This window comes from Tachypleus tridentatus, chromosome 7 (assembly GCF_004210375.1).
Source record: "Tachypleus tridentatus isolate NWPU-2018 chromosome 7, ASM421037v1, whole genome shotgun sequence".
NCBI classification, from domain to species: Eukaryota; Metazoa; Arthropoda; class Merostomata; order Xiphosura; family Limulidae; genus Tachypleus; species Tachypleus tridentatus.
Window position 1 is genome coordinate 187,301,928 of NC_134831.1, and position 16,817 is coordinate 187,318,744.

A 16,817-nucleotide genomic window follows, 5' to 3' on the forward strand; every position below is an offset into this window, starting at 1 on the left:
ATAACATTTAACTATAAAACATATATAACCTATGTCACTAGAGTGTTATTTTCATACACCATAATTTATGCTGTCTAAGAGCGTGCATACCAAAAATAGAATTGTGACTTAATTTACATTAGAAATTATTAGTTGTTTTTCTTATATACAGAATAAATAGTGCCTTAATAATTCTTCTGCTTAAGGAACCTTAATTCTTTTCAACGATGACATAAGATTACAGCTTACTTTAAGCCGTTCTGTAATCCGTTTTTTTCCTAAATTCTTTGATGGTTTTCCTCGCGGTTATCACCAACTTCATCTTGTCTCACATGTCTCGTGCTCTGCCTTTCTTCGTGACCCGGACAAACCGCATGTACATATGTCAGATAATTTTAATTGGTAGCATTCTTTCAGCGACTTTGAGTTATTCACAAGACCTTCGTTATTACATCTTAAATCTGTCCAGTGAAACAATTGGTTCGTTATGTCAGTAAAGAAATCGTAAACTATGGATCCGTAAAAATGCTTGAAATACATTTATAGGATTCTCTCTATCGAATATCGTAATAAATTGTTCCAAAGAACAAAGATATTAAATCGTCACTCAGTTAGAACAGTTCGTGGCTTTCAGTCCCGCTGAGAATATTCAAAATAAATTGGAACGTCTCATTTGTTATCTGAATCCTTTACATACATCTGTGAACGAACTAAGTAAATGTTTAAAACTGAGTAAGAGAACATTTGGAAACTTGTAAAGGTTGTGTATTGCCAAGTTCCAAGTTCGAACCTATATTTCAAAAAAATAAACTCAGCCGACTATCAGGTCTGTGTTTAAAGATAAGAGTATTCATTCAGTTTCTGTATGGATTATTATAAATTATTTATAGAAGACGTATTAATACTGGACATAAGCTGATTTAGCTGTCGTCGTTGTTTTACTTAACTTGACATTCAACCTTTCGCTTCTTCATAAGCGTTTCATTAACGTAATTTATTTTTAGAATTACAACTTTCTCTTTGAAAGCGTCATGGCATATGGTATTTCAAGTGTTTTCCTCTCTGGTTGCTTATAACGTTAAAATTCGTTTTCTTATACCGGTGGTGGATAGAAAGCAGGTAATCCATTGTGTAATTTTATAGTGAACAACAGAAAACTCAAGTGTTCTGTAATTAATTTATTTCTCAATAAACATTAATATCAGGCCTATTATATTTTAAACAGTGCATTCTATATCTAGTCCCTTAGTAAAGTGTACAATGAACATATTCCAACCGTTTTTCGTATTCATTACCGACGATGCATTTTGCTTAATCCAGAGGTTATTAGTCTAGAAGAAGCACAACAAACACAGATAGTGATGATAACCCTATAAAACCCATTTGTTACAATACGAAAGAATCATCGAAAACTGGTATGAGGAACGTTGGAATGTTGCTATTTTACATCCCTCTAAATCTTGAAATTCAATAAAGGTCTACATATAGAATGAAGCTTGGTAAAGCTATTTAACATGCACTATTAACTGCCAACAACCATAATTATTCTTTTTATTTTTTTATAATTCATACCATAGATCAATGAAAGTCAACTTTCTAACAAATTTTTGTATTTATAAAAACAAATGTGATTAGAAATGTCGGGACCACAGCTTGAACCTAGGTTCCTTGTATAGCAGGGTTAATACTCTATCCAATGGAGCTATCTAATTCTTTTTGTAACTATTTATACAGGTCGATGTTATTAAAGTCCAGTATCCAATGGGTTGATTTACCATCAACTAACGAAATCATAGGAGCCAAATAGATTCACATGTTTATTTTTATTCCTATTATCTGGTTAATACTGTGTATCCATCACTCTAAACTTTATAAGAAACATTATAGTAATTGATAAAGCCGATAAGTGAAAAGAAATGCCGGGATTGAACCAAGGATATTTGGTTAACAAGGCCAGTGATTCTTTTGACTTTTTGCTTTATAGATTTTAGCATTGTTTCTAAACAGCATTTACTGTTTTGATATAATTGTGCATTCCTTGTCTGCGACGTATCATTTTCTTCAGAACCAAATACGTCTATCGACAAAGAATCCTAAAAAAAAAACATCCACTTCGATCAGTAGTAAACAGAGGGAGTTCTTTACTTTGTCGAATGTTTGCAAATAAGAATGTGGCGAATTTCAGTAATGTTTAATATTTTATTTCTGTACTTCGATCTCTGAGTTCGCTACAAGTAATGTAGTGCTACGTGTTATCCGCACTGAAGGTACTTGCTAGAATTAGTATAGCATTACTTAATTTCTTATTAAATGTTCAGTAAATATATTTGTAGTATGTTTACAAGTAATGTAGTGTCGCTAGTCCTAACTCTCTCACGATCACAAGCGTCGCCTGTTCGAGAGTTTGCTAGGTTGACCCGTTTGACTATCTCAGTGATGTATTACGTAGTGTTCGCAAAAAGTAGTAATAACCCAAAAGTTATATACTTACTTCCTTATATGGTCTTAACAAAAAGCAGCCTTTACTTTCTGGTTCTGTACCATATATGTGTATCTTAACACAACATTTCTTCCCTTCTGGTTCTGTATCAGACACTTGTATCTAAATAAAAGACAGCTTTTCTCTTTTGGTCCTGTACCATATGCTTATACCCTCACAAAGAAAGCTCTCCCTTTATGATTCTTCACTTAATACTTCTATCCTAATAAAATAGCTCTTTCTTTCTGGTTCTGTATTATATAGTTGTCTTGTTACACTATCGGAAATCTAACACTAAACTTTGCTTGACCAATCGTTCAAAAGGGTCACGTATGAAAATACAAATTATCCTAAAAATAATAACCCGATTTTGAAAACTCAGAGCAAAGCTACTGATCAGCAGCCTCTGTGTCTTCGACAAGTGCACGTCGTGTAGTTAATCAAGGAATGTCAAAGCACTGACTTCTAGGCCTGATGAATCAGTAATAACCAAGTATGAATATTTTACGATAACAGTTACAAAAATCCTCTGATGGCTTTCTGAGGTTAAAACTAAAGTCACAAGTGTTTTATTAGAATATTAAGTGTACGTTTTAGCTCACACTAATCATCTCTTCTCTGTTTTTTATCTTACAGATATCCAAGTCGATCGAATAATATATTTGTTTTTTTCTTCACAATTTAGGAAATTATCAGTGAAAGCCAATCTTTAGCCTAGTTATTAAACTTCTTGCACCAGGTTCGCTGTAGCTATACTGATGAAGTGTCATTTTTTTTGTACAACTTTTACCAGATTTCTTAAACATAAAAACATGTAAAAATATTATTTATTTGAAGAAGTTGAAAGAGCTAATATGTTAGTACTCTTATCTAGTGTGGCTAGTTATTGGTCATCAACATCTGATCGCTTCTGGTCATCATGTAAAACTCAGCCCTGATCGAAACTGAATAGTATTTATGATGATCTGATTTACTTAGTCTAAGATAAAACAATTAACTGTGAAGTAGCTGATCCGACCATGACCAAAGTGAACAGCTATTCGATAAATCCCAAGTAACTGACATAATTGGTTTGGTTTGTTCTGAATTTCGCGCAAAGCTACACGAGAGCTATCTGCGCTAGCTGTCCCTAATTTAGCAGTGTAAGACTAGAGGGAAAGCAGGTAGTCATCACCACCCACCGCCAGCTCTTGGGGTACTCTTTTGCTAACGAATAGTGGGATTGACCGTAACCTTATAACGCTCCCACGGCTGAAAGAGCGAGCATGTTTGGTTGTGACGGAGTTTGAACCCGCGACCCTTGGATTACGAGTCGAGTGCCTTAACCAGACCGACTGACATAATGAACGGACTTATTTACTGTAACATAAATTAATAATAGGATACATATGAACTTATTAAAAATGTTTTCATATAACCTTGATAATATTTGTTATTTTTGTCCTTACAAAATATGTTTATTTTAATCAAATAAAAATGTTCTTCTGAAGGCAGTACGAGTCTGGAACTTATAAGTTTGAATTTCATTTGTATGTGTTTGTTACATCTATAACGTACATTAAATTTAGATAAGGTTTAAGAAAATAAACTTTGTTTTATGTTTAAATTATTCTGTGGTGTTTGAAATAGCCTTCAGATGTCAAATGGTGTGTCCAATATTTTGATAGCTCTTTCCATTGAAACATCTATATTCACACATTACTAGGTAAAAAGCAAATGTGTGTTTTTTTTACAGAAAAGCCACATCAGGTTATCTGCTAAGTCCACCGAGGGTAATCGACTCTCTGATTTTAGCGTTGTAAATCTGTAGTCTTATCGCTGTACGAGCGAGAAAATGAAAAGTAATCAAATAAAAAACTTCTTTACCCTCAATAAATCTACCAATAAAGTGTTGCGTTGAAATAATATTGTAGTCAGACATTAAATACTAAGACATAACCATGTCAAGGTTTTCAGAATATCATCAAATTCCTTGCTTTCTGTTAATTTACTATCAAACGACCATTTACTTGGAGTTTAGGAGTAATGCATTGTAATCGTTTATATGAATCAGGATGAAGGAATTTGTATACATTTAATCTCCTGCTATTGCAGCTGTTCACTTATGAACCGATGCGTCTGACCCAGATTACCAAATCAGCCTCGTAATACAATCAGTGATGTCGAGAAACCCACTTGTTGAGAAATTTATATGCAAAAACGGCTCGTAATACAGTTGAAACCTAAGATAAATTTTGCCCCTGGGAAAAGACCAAGACATCTTTTTCGTTTGGTCTTGAAGTTTACACCCCACGACCGATAAAATAAATAATAAATTAGTATGACACTTTTCAATTTGGGGCGGTTATAGAGTTATGACCAAACCTTACTATTTCATTAGAGTAACCCAATAGTTAACGGTGAAAGGTGTTGACTATAGTTGTTTCCCCTCTATTGCTTAAAAGTCAATGACATCTAATGTGGATAGCCCTTGTGTAGCCTTGGACAAAATCCGACAAAAATAAAACAATATTTCGCAGCCGATATGAATCTGAAAATCTTAGCTGATTCCTTAGACTCATAGCAACTTAAGCATCTAAAGAAAATATGTTTTGTAACTATAGTTTCTGAGTCATGTGATGTCGATTTACTTAGTTATTTATCAGCTTCAATGCCTTGAGTCTGTGAGTCTCGTACGTATAATACCACATCGTAGGCGGCTTACTAGTTTGTTTTTGTTTGTTTTTTTAATTTCGCTAATAGCTACTCGATGGCTATCTGCGCTAGCCGTCACTAATTTAACAGTGTAAGACTAGGGGAAGACAGCTTGTCTTCACCCCCCGCCGCCAACTCTTGGGCTACTCTTTTACCAACTGTGAAGTAGCTGATTTGATCGTGACCAAAGTGATCAGCTAGTTATTCGACAAATCTCAAGTAACTGACATAATGAACTGACCTATTTACTGAAACTTATATTAATAATAGCATAGATATGAACTTATTAAAAATGTTTTGATATAACCTTGGTAATATTTATTATTCTTGTCCTTACGAAATATGTTTCTTGTAATCAAAGAAAAACGTTTCTCTGAAGGCAGTATGAGATACTTATAAGTTTGAATTTCTTTTTCACATGTTTTTGTCTGGTAATTCTTAATTTGTAAGTATTTTTCAAGTTTTTGTTTGTTTGTTTAAAGTTAAGCTCATAGCTTCGAAATGGGTTATTTGTGGTCTACCCATCACGGGTATCGAAGCAAAATTTTTACTGTTGTTAGTCCATACACATACCACTGTGCCATTCAAGCACTAGTCTGGTACATCACAACTTGTCTCTGTTTGTTTTTCAAGTTTGGGTGTGGTACACTTAAGTTTGAGCCTAGTACTTCCATATTTGCGTTTGTTTTTTCTTTCAAGTTTTGGTGTGGTATTTTCACATTTGTGTCTGTTTTTTTCTTCAAGTTTGGATATGGTACTCTCATATTTGAGTCTGGTACTTCCATATTTGAGTCTGTTTTTTCTTCAAGGATAGGTCTGGGACTTATAAGTTTGAGTCTGGTACTTACATGTTTGAGCCGGATACAATAATTTTAAAAACAAAAGATAAATGTTCCTAATTTTTATTATGAAGTATTTATATGTATCGACTTATGAAATATACGGTCGACAAAATATACGTATTCAGTAAATATGTAGCACTGAAAATCTTGAAATATAACCTGAATAACGTAATACTTGCACGTAACTCCTACTGTGTTCGGTAACAATTTATTGTGTAGGATGTGAGTAACTTAATATTTTAGTATAAACGCTATTGAATGTAGGTGTATTAATATTAGTACTTAACAACTTCCAGGCCCGGCATGACCAGGTGGTTGAGGTACTCGACTCGTAATCTGCGGGTTCGAATTTCAGTCACACCGAAGTTCTCGCCTTTTCAGCTGTGGGGGCGTTATAATATGACGGTCAATCCCACTATTCGTTGATGAAAGAGTAGCCCAAGAATTGGCGGTGGGTGGCGATGACTAGCTACCTTTTCTCTAGTCTTACACTGCTAAAGTAGGGACGGCTAGCGAAGATAACCCTCGTGTAGCTATGCGCGAAATTAAAAAAACAAAGAAATAACTTTTAAGCGGGACCTAGATAACGTAATGTTTTGAGTACAACTATACGGGATCTGTCTAGAGATATCGACCAATCTGTACAGTTAGAACTGCTTACAAAGAACTGTTTAACTTGATGCTTCTTTCAGTCTTCTGTCTCACATTATTTTGATAAAGGGTTAATTAGTATTTTATAAAAGTTGAATCTGATTTCTTTCAGAATCAATGTCATTTTTATTGTTTTAATCGAAATCAGTTTTCAAGCGAAAATGTGGCAAATGTAGGAGGTTTAATAGTTTTCACGGGTACTATAATGTTGGTTTGTTATTAGTTAACTTTGAGTAGATTCTTTTTGGTTTTCAACTTTCAAAAAATAATGAACTTAAACGTTTCTTTTGAAATTCACGCAAAGCTATAAGAGGGCTATCTGCGCAGAAGTTAAACGTTCTAGGAACATATAATGCATTTAAAAAAATCACTCTAATTGATTTTGTGTTATTGATCAGAAAAAAAGAAAGCACATTAGTAAGAAAAATAAAGATCGAAGAAGTGGTGTCTCTGACGTTATGAGTTACTTATTTAGTTTATGGTATTCGTGGCTCGTTAATGTCCCAGTTTCTAGTCAATGACAGCTTTGTTAACTCTTTAAACGCGAAAGATTGAAGTAACCGACTTACAACACATCGAATATACGCATGCGTAACAAAGCATTTTACAAATGATACATTAATTAATGTGGTTTCTTAGTTTGAAAGTTATTTTTAAGATAATTCCACAGAACATTGTATTGTACTTTAAAATTGTTTTATCAGTAAAGTAACAGTAACCGGGTAGTTATTGATAATTTTAGGGTAAAGCGATATATTTGTCATAATGTCAATCAGTAACGTGTTGGAGTATACTTCTTCAATTAAAACAAGAGAAAAAGATTAAATCTGAAAATATATTTAAAAAAGTAGTGTAACTAGCGCATGCTATTGTTTAAAATTTGAAGCTTTCCATCTTGCCCACGTGGCTGTTTGTTCTAATGGTCTTAATATAGATTCGAATATAATAAATAAAATATCATCTTAGCAGAAGACTTTCTGTCTCTATTAGAACAATTCACCACTTAACATTAGATTATACATCGATTCTAGAATTATCTGTTATGCTTTTTTAACGAAATCGTCGAATTATTTTCTAAAGGATAAACGACTAGGCTATCAGCCCCCCACAGTATTGTGGTAAGTCTACGGATTTACAACGCTAAAATCAGGGCTTCGATTCCATTCGGTAGGCTCAGAAGCTAGTCTGCTGTGGCTTAGCTATAAGAAACACATACACACACTAAGCTATAAAACGTATGAAATGAAATTTTACAGTTTTTGGATTGGTTGTAGCTACAATGATTTATTTGTGGTTTAATAATAATTATTCGGAAAGTGGGGACAATGGAAAGTCAATATCCATTCACTGAATTAAGTTTCACTGCTTTTCCACACGAGTTTCTAGTCAAAACTCATCAGTGTTTGTGATTAAAAGAAAATTTAAAAATCTTCAAAATAAACTGTACTTTTTCAACCTAATCAGTGTAATTATTGTTAATATTAGCTGTAATATACGTAACGATTAAAAAACAAACTGTATTCAGTGGGATAAAGACTAGAAGGAGAGGAAAGAAAGTCTAGTTCTAGTTGCTGAAAGACAGCCCCAGATAGCAGTAATCAGGCACGTGAGTTCCTTTCAGTTGTCGCGTGCTCCTTCTAGGATTGGATAATTGTGATGAAATTATTAGCTGTAAAAGCGACATTGTTTTCTGTCACGATGTGTTGAACGACGGTTCGACGCATTCTCGGGTTCTATTAGAGTGTGTTCCTTTTGTGCAGACAGTCAGCCACCTGGTGATGGATCCTATATTTTTTTCGCGTGGAAATGACACAAATATGTAAGCGACAAGTTATCAATTATTCTTGGAATAATTATGTTTATAGAAACTAATTTTCCTTTCTAAACCATTTTAATATACACATTTAATTTTAATTTGTACATAAGCTCTGCATCGAAGAGATATGGACTGATTTATTCACTTTTATATTTTTTATTAAAAATTTTCCGTGAACTTTATTCGTAGACAAGCTTTGACTAGAAGAGATAGGAGAGAACAGGACTGGTTTACTCCCTTCTATATCTTTTAATAAAAGTCACCTGTGAACCTCAAGATAAGAATTTTATAAAACAACATAGAATAGACATTTCGTTCAACTAATAACAAGAACAACTACTTTCCGCTTTGCCACTTTTCTCAGAAATGAAATTAATAAAAGAGAGGGCGCTGTATGTCTACCTACCCCGAGTAGAGGACAAGTTGATGCCCTCTCTGGGATAAGTTGACATGGATGAAATTAAATCACAAACCTTACATTTGCATCAGCATATTTATTGCAGATTTAAGCAAATAAAATTAAAAACACTTTAACTGTTTCTCGCCATATTGTCACCAAACATAGATCGAAATTCAAAGTTAAGAAAAATATCACAAGAAAATAATATAAAAGGAACAGCCCAATGAGGAGTTTTTAACTCTTTCAATATAAAAAAAAAACAGCCCAATTAGGAATTTTCAAGTCTTTCAATTAATTTTTTCAACATTTTTATTTCTAATTAAAATTTACCAAATTGTATATAAATATTTTTGTACTGCATTTATCTGTTTTAAGAATACAAAAGTAATGCAAATCTTTGTTGTGGGGTTGTTGTTAATATGCGTCAAGTGAAATGTGTCAACTTGCCCCAAATTGTCCCAGTCATGGTTATCAAACAAACTTAAGTACCATTATGTAGCCGAAGGAATCCACTTTCAAACAGACTGTAATATAATATTTCTTATCAAAGTGCCCCCATTAGTACAGCGGTAAGTCTTCGGATTTACAAGGCTAAAATCAGGGGTTTGATTCCCTTCAGTGGACTCAGCAGATAACCCGATGTGGCTTTGCTATAAGAATACACAAATACAAACTTATCAATCTGTGAATCGCGAGTTCCAATCCCCATCATAACAAATAGGCACTATAATATGCGGTCAATCACACTTTTTGTTAGTAATTAAAAACATAGTTCTAGAATTGGAGGTAGGTGGTGTTGAGCAGCGTAGTGAATCACTGCTAACTTAAGAACAGCAGATAACCCTCGTGTAACCTTGTGAGAAATTCCAAACGAAAAGAAACTTCTTAGAGTGTTTTATATAACATAAAAATCTTTCTAGTGAAAAACATGTACCTACGTATGCAAAAATATCACTTTTTACCACGACCGTAGCTTCACACCACAATAAAATTACGACTGCAAGTGACGGGTGTTCGAACTCTACCATGGCTACCAACTTGAGCCTATGAAAGTTTTCGGCAATATGTCAACATACTCCTGTGAACAACCGTCCAAGGTTTCCTCTGCTAGTTCCTTCAAATATATTAACACTGGTTTCATTGGTACTTTACAAAAGCTTTCGTCCAACTGTTGAAACTTATAAGTAGTCGTTTTTTTTCTGCATTTTACGAATATGAATGACAATTTAACTATCATTAACTTCGTTAAGCTTCAATAAAATTTTAATTAACTCATAATACGAAATGCAATTAGCTAGTTTGAATCCATGCTGGTTCTTCCTATTGGTTTAATAAATAAGTAAAAAGATTTTAACAGTTAGAGCCATTCAAATCAAAGCAGAGTGGCGCCTAGTGAGATTGATGCGAATGACAAAAAGAACGAAAATTTTGTATCAGACAAAAAATGGGTAAATGGAGTTATTATGAAAAAAAAAGAACAGTTGTTAGTAAAATATTTATATATTAACAAAGAACCAACAAAAACCTATGAAACATAAACACTGAAAGTGCCACAATGTTCCAATGGGATAATGGAGTTTTTCATGTTCAATTGACAGGAGTGAATTACCTAACCAATAGGAATAGCAACAAAGAAAACTACTAAAGTTGTAGATACATAGCTTTAGCTTTAACTGTAACTCACCAGACCATTACAACATCATTTTCCTAGTTCTTTCAATAAAGATAGTAAAAGACCATACGTTTTTCAGCAAACACTATAGCAAATGAAAGAGGACCAGTGACTGGGTATAACCGTGGTTATCTAAGTAGTTTAGGTATTTCGCGATTGATGTATATAAAGCTACTTAGAGGAAAACATATTTCTATCATAGACAAAATATTAAATAACATGTACTGCGATACGTGTGTGTCAAAACACTGAGTACAGATGATATTAAAGTGTCGTAGAATAGTTATTCAGTTAATTTTATAAATGAAAACTAAAAAGAAATATCTTTAAGCTTTCTTTTTGGTAAAGTCTATGGAATCTGAAATCTACATTACGCATTTTTCTCTTGGCTATTACGGTCTATGTTGGAGTCTAACAGTGAAGCATGTAGAATTAAATAGAAAACATTAGATGCAGTATAAGCTGCTTTCTACACATAAATCTGGAAAATGGGTGAGTATCATGTTTCAAAATTAACATGGGTGTTTCTTCAAAAACATAGAACATGATGCGTTATAAGCTTTGAATTGGTATATGCAATCTGCTCATTACTTCTTGCAGTAATGTTCTACCTTCTCAAGTCCTGAAGAAGTAGTTGATCAAACCACACGTGAAGGTTGAACCCATTGTTTTCAGAAACAGCTTCCAAGTAATTAGGCCCTGAAAATCTTTACAGTTTGTCGATACTAGATTTTTTCTATATTATTTATGGTTAATAGCTCAGTAAATATATTTCTACAATAAGAATACAGATAAAATATTTAGAGTTAACAAGTATATGGACTTTATATAATTTTTTGAAACCTTCTGTTGTTTTTTTTTATAATTCAAGGGAGTATCACAATCAATGTTTCAGTGAAAGATACCAATAGGGTTATATTATTAACCTTGGTGCAGTTGGTCCTCTGTCCATAAATGATAATATGGATACTGTTGGTCCTCTGTCCATAAATGATAATATCGATATTGTTGGTCCTCTGTCCATAAATGATAACCTTGGTACAGCTGGTCCTCTGTCCATAAATGATAACATGGATACTGCTGGTCCTCTGTCCATAAATGATAACATGGATACTGCTGGTTCTCTGTTCATAAATGATAACATGGATACAGCTGGTCCTCTGTCCATAAATAACCTTGATATCGCTTATCCTATGCTCATAAATGATAACCTTGATACAGCTGGCCTTCTGTCCATAAACGTAAAAAGAAAGTAGCTTCATTAAGTATGGGCACAAGTTTATTAATTTCTTAGTAATTGATCACTGTGTTTTCAGCTAAATAATTGATATGATAATTCAGAGCACTTGGAATTATCAACATAGAGCAAGAAAACAACTTTGAAAAACAGTTGTTTTAAAGTTTTGTGAAGTAGAGAATGTAATGGGAACGTTTAATTCACATCAGTTTCAGTCTGAGAATGTGACTGAATAAGTGATAAAGAATAATATAAATGTATTTCGCGTGTGAGAAAAACTACAAAATGTAGAAGGCAAAAAATTATTTGTTACTAATATTAAAGCCCGTCAAATATGATGGGAAACTTTCGGAAACCAATAGTATTCCGTATAAATTTAGTAATGCTCAAACGAAATAAATAAAAAAATTAGATTTTCTTACTCGGAAAAAATGCTATATATATTGTTCCTAAATCCACTAAGTATAACTGAGATGCTAATAAGACTTACTACGTTTCTGTTCTTTAAGCAAACAGACAAGGATAAGTAAGTACTGAATGTCATATTGACATATCATGTAGTTGAGCAACAATCGACTAGTTGGTCTTCAGGTCTTCTCATGTTTGGACAAAAATTACAGCTCTCACTTAATCTGATGCAGATGTACTACAATGTTTACAGAAAATCGTGAAGGACGTTATTCTGCAACAACTAACACACGTAGTAACTGGTGACTGTTTATGTCTGTATACATCTGCACTAAGTAACGAAGTTGTGGCTGATCAGTCCACGTTTTTGTATGCCAGTGGCTCTAATGTTAGGGTTAATATGAGCTGTGGCAGTCCTATGCCCATAAATGCCAATGAGGACAGTGATTAGAAAATCTCAAAAGCTCTATCTTCATGTTACCGATTGCTTCTTGTTCCAGAAATCAAAGGCTCAGTAAGAAATAGGTTTTGGCAATAAGACCACTGAGTTATACGTTTCCAATTCCATCTGATGTGGTAAAGATGCTATATATACATATTTGACACTCCAGATGAGAAAACACAGTAACGGCTGTTATGGTTAGTAAATTTACCAGAATTACGTTTTAATAGATTTGACTGAGAATAAATGTGTTACTTACAGTTCCGATAATTGGAAGTTGTAGCCCTTACTTTCTGAGATGTTGGGTAGTGTTTTTGTTTTCAGAAAGCTAGTCTGATATACTCCATTATCACTTAATATATCTTGAGATTTTTAATGGCATATTCATGGTTTAGACCATGTGATACCAGATTAATGAAGCTAGAACAAATGTGGTCGTTCACATAAGATCCTAGAAAATTCTAAGCTAACTTTGACCGTTGATACTTTTCTCGAACCTAGTATATGATTAAAGTGAAATAGTTTTGCAATTCAAGTATTGGCAGACGTTTGTTTGCAGAAACTTTTTTGAGCGGCTTTATGCTTTGCTTATTTGTTGTTGAGAGCAAAGCTACACAATGAGCTATCTGCATTGTGCCAAATATGGGTATCGATACCCGAAGTTTAGCCTTATAAGTCCTCAGACTTACAGCTGAGCTACTGGGGAGGTAACCAGCAAGAGCTTGTGTTGAGTTTTTGTAAAGATCATTCATGTACGTCTGGCATATTTAATACTACTGGAAAAATTAGTAAAGTAACTGTGTTATAGCACAAAATGATAAATTGAAATGGACTTTATAACACTTGGCAAAATGTGTATAATTGTAAAATATTTTTTACTAGAGTAAAAGCCTGTCAAAAACGACGGAAAATCTCTGGCAATACACAAAGGAAATAACTTAAATAAATATAAATTTCATTTCTCAGAAACATGAACATGTTACATATTGTTCCTGAATTCAATACATGTAACTGAGCAACCATGATACATAGTTATGCCTTTGGATAAATGATTAAAACATTTAGTTATCACGTGATTACATATATGCTTGTTCTTTTCATGAAGAAAAGTCGTCCTCTTCCCTACAGATAATTGGTATCTTTAGTAAATTTTAAGAAAGTTTTTTACGCAGTAGTTCCCAAGCATGAATTTGCGCAATTTTATTTCGTTCTTACTTAGCCTAACAATGTGGATGATGTAGTATCACACATATAATACTAAGCCTGATCTAGTCTTTGAAGCTCCCTCCATGACAAACTTTTAATCAACAGAAATGTGCCGAAAGTTAGGAAACATTTCCACTTATTTTAGCAAATAAATACAACTAAAATAAAAGCAGATTTTCAAAATAGGAAGTATTATAGGAGAAAAGGTATAAATGGGCACGTGTAACTTAAATTCGTGACCGATTGACTGAACGACTAACACATGGCTTTTGTGAGTATCCTGTTTGCTTGTTTTCTATTTATTTGATGTAGTGAGTTTCGAACTCCTAGGAGGCAGAAATAGCATAAAGTTTATGGTTACTTGAGCTTGGTTTAATGGTAAAATGAAAAAATAATTCTAGTGTTGTCTCTTGTTCTATTACGTCAGATTTTGTGTGAATTCATGTAAAAATATAAAAGGTAAACCTGTTGATCGATTATGGCAGAAATCATTTGTAGTTACTTCAAAACTGGATTATATTTTATAACTTATTATGAGATAATTTGTGTATTAGCTATGTGTATTTCAGGATTCAATTTCAAGATCCGATATGCATTTTTTTTAGTTTTGTTTGACTTGTTTTGCTAGGGAAGTAGATGCTATGAACGTACAACTAGTAAAACTTTCTGAGTTAGCAGTAATGGTCACTGCTTGTAAACTTGATTTCAACGACGAATGTACGGAACCACTTTTCGTTCTCTTCTCCGTTGGAACTTGAGGCTTGCCTTAACAGTCAGGCAATTATTAAATAAATTGAAGTGTATGTGTGTATGAAATGACTATTCTTGCTTTCTCACGGCAGCATTGTTAGAGAATCAAAGCAGTTGCAAGTATCTTTATTATAAGCATAGCATGGACGTTTGATTGACTGGATATTCACAAGTGCTTGGAGCAGAGCATTCATGTTGTACAAACCAACAAATTTACTATACGGAAATTAGTGAATTTTCTCTTAAAATGCACCTTCTCAATACGATTGGTTATGAAATTTAACCATTCTTTGTCAACTACACTTACAAGATTTAGTTCCTATCTATCTATTTAAAAATTGCTTGAATTTCTTCCGAGATGAATGGAGATAAAGACCTCAGTAACTCTTAATCCAGTGACTCTTAAAGATGGCTTGAGTGGCTGAACAAAGAGGACTACAATTCTAGAACTGGCTATTCCTCCAGAAAAGGTAGAGCTGGACTAGGCTAGGCCCACTCCAGACCATTTGATGCCAGGATTCTGATGTCAACTTCCACACCGGAGTATCAGTCCAAGACAGCAGTTGGAGTTCCAGCCATTAACCTTTTCAAGAATGGTGAGGCTGTCAGTTTTACAGTAACATTCTAAAAATTTTACAACTTGGAAATGATTTAAATGCGAGTAAAAATTTTTGTATCAGGATTCATGCAATTTAGCTAATTATTTTCTCTGTGTGGACATGAAAGCTTTCAGTTGCTCTTAGTATGTACGAAATTCAGAAAGGGTCTTCATATCTTCCCTTTGTTTACACCTGATTTGGAGTCCTGGTGTCTTTTAAGTCATGTAATGTGTAAATAAGTTATAGATTGGAACCACGAGTATGTTATTCAACTTCTTAATACCACCCATTAGGATATTGATTGTAGCAGTTGAGAGCTACTGTATTTCGTTGCTATAAATATCGTTATTCAAGTAATTTTTAAAAATATTTTAGTATAGCTATTTTACAGCTATTTCACATCATTGTATACAGCTTGTTGGTGGCCATTGTATTAATTCTCACTTGTCGCTAAGATGCCATACTACAGTGGACATTCCATAGAACCTATAGCTGGCTAGTCATGCTCTGAGCTCACCATCACTATGGTGTTGCTTTGCACCAGATGTAGGGAGGATACAGAGATTTGTACAAGTCAGTATGAGCATGTAGTTAATCCCTCCTTTAATGCACTAAATTATAAGTATTACTAATATAGATGATCTACGATTGTGGAATATTATTGATGACCTTTTGATGATTTGAGTTGTGTAGACACACTATACAATCAGTTTTCGTTCATTGCAGAAGTCACACGTTTTTCTTCTTATACATAAGGGCTCAGCATGGCCAGATGGTTAAGGAACTCGGCTCGTAATCTGAAAGTCGTGGGTTTGAATTCCCGTCACACCAAACATGCTTGTCTTTTCATCTGTGGGGGATGTGATAATGTGACGGTCAATCCCACCATTCGTTGTTAAAAGAGTAGCCCAAGAGTTGGCGGTGGGTAATGATGACTAGCTGCCTTTCCTCTAGTCTTACACTGCTAAATTAGGGACGGCTAGCGCAGATAGCCTTCGTGTAGCTTTGCACGAAATTAAAAAACAAACAAACAAACTTGTTTAATACATGAGAAGTTATTTTTAAGCTTAGAAGCTCTCAATATGGAACTAAAAGGACCCCATCAGGTTTGTCTAAGAAATATAAATTGTCATTTGTTGTTTCTTTTGCACATACCCGCAGTGGGACAGTGAAAAGTCTACGGACTTAATCACTAAACTCTAGGGTTCGATTCCTCGTAGTAAACAGAGTCTAATGTGGCTTTGTTCTTAAAAATAGTTGCACGTTTGTTTAGGTGCTTTTTTCCCTCTGTTCATTTTATTTTCTCACAAATAAGTCTCTTCAATCGTTCCAATATTCCGTTCTCCCAACCCTACCTGCAAATTTCACACTGCGTCAAAACATTTGACAGGTATGTGATCGAATAGGAATAACTCCTGTGTTTCCAATGTATCAGCAATTTTCTCTTAAGAAAGGAAAAAGAAACAGTCGTTGATTTCTAGGTGTGGCTGAAAACGTGTGAACTTTTGGTTTATGATCATGTCTTGATCATCTTCAAATCTTTCTTTGTTATTTTAGAAACTTGGAAGTAAAGTGCCCAGTCTTCTCCACCACAATGGCTTTTGTATTGGAAGATTCTGTTGTGCTGCCAAACATTCACTTT

The 16,817-nt window shown here is 33.9% G+C and overlaps 1 protein-coding gene across 2 annotated transcripts in view; it reads left to right on the top strand.

Annotated features, from left to right (window-relative positions):
* LOC143257511 (growth hormone secretagogue receptor type 1-like) overlaps window positions 1-16,817 on the top strand; it is a 106,231-nt gene that overhangs the window by 16,925 nt on the left and 72,489 nt on the right. Inside the window, exon 2 of one of the 2 annotated variants that reach the window (XM_076516282.1) lies at window positions 14,973-15,172. The exons of the other annotated variant lie outside the window; for it this stretch is intronic. The gene's annotated coding sequence lies outside the window, so the exon portion shown is untranslated. The remainder of the gene's footprint in view (window positions 1-14,972; window positions 15,173-16,817) is intronic. 2 annotated transcript variants of the gene reach the window in all.